Here is a 1,204-nt window from a genome sequence, read left to right on the forward strand (position 1 = left end):
CAAAAGTCTGTGGTCGGCCGCAAGACGTGAAATGAGTTCGAGTGGTTTTACTGTTTGACCCGATTTACTTTTGACCAATGGAATTGCTTTCCCTCCTTTGGAATAATAATATTTCTCGATGGACGATCTTGAGAAATATCGGACAGGGATGGACGATCCTGAGAAATACCCATATGAAAAAAGGTGAATTTCGAAATGGTGTCAGTATTATGAAACAGAGGAAGTATAAACATATATGCATTTCTTGTCAGTACATCACTCAGGGGTGGGGAAACCCCGAAACCAGTATTGGTCGAGATAGAGGTGGTCATGGCTGTTCGGATAATTGAAGCCTATCATGTAGCGCGTCCGAGAGATGAGGATGCGACGAATGCATGTACTGGCCCCACCGCTGAGTGATGTACTCAGGGATGGGGCCAGGCGACGAATGAGTGAATTTGGACCAGTATTGGCCGAGATAGAGGTGGTCATGGCTGTTCGGATAATTGACGCCTATCATGTAGCGCGTCCGAGAGATGAGGAGGCGACGAATGCATGTACTGGCCCCACCCCTGAGTACATCACTCAGCGGTAGGGCCAGGCGAAGAACGAGTGAATTTAGACCAGTATTGGCCGAGATAAAGCGATTTTGATGGCGGCGATGATGTAGCGCGTCCGAGGGATGACGAGGCCACGAATGCATGTATGGTACTGGTCCCACCTCTGAGTACATCACTCAGCGGTGGGGCCAGGCGAAGAACGAGTGAATTTAGACCAGTATTGGCCGAGATAAAGCGATTTTGATGGCGGCGATGATGTAGCGCGTCCGAGGGATGACGAGGCCACGAATGCATGTATGGTACTGGTCCCACCTCTGAGTACATCACTCAGCGGTGGGGCCAGGCGAAGAACGAGTGAATTTAGACCAGTATTGTCCGAGATAGAGCGATTAGATGGCGGCGATGATCGCCGACAGACGCAGGATTGTATTAGCTGTCAAAATTGTTAAGTAAAATAGCTTATGCATGTCAAAATATTTACACGCGCAAGTCCCCCGATTCCGTAAAGTTGTTATTGAGAAAACAGGCGTGATTCCCCCACTTTTCATAACACGAGTAAAACCCCCAAAAAGCACGCGTGAAAACACCTTTCCCACTTACCTTCCTCCCACATGCAGAATATTTATTTAACCCTAATCCATGTACCCTCGATGCCTTCGACCAAA

The sequence above is a fragment of the Aphanomyces astaci genome (assembly GCF_000520075.1).
Source record: "Aphanomyces astaci strain APO3 unplaced genomic scaffold supercont1.21, whole genome shotgun sequence".
NCBI classification, from domain to species: Eukaryota; Oomycota; class Saprolegniomycetes; order Saprolegniales; family Verrucalvaceae; genus Aphanomyces; species Aphanomyces astaci.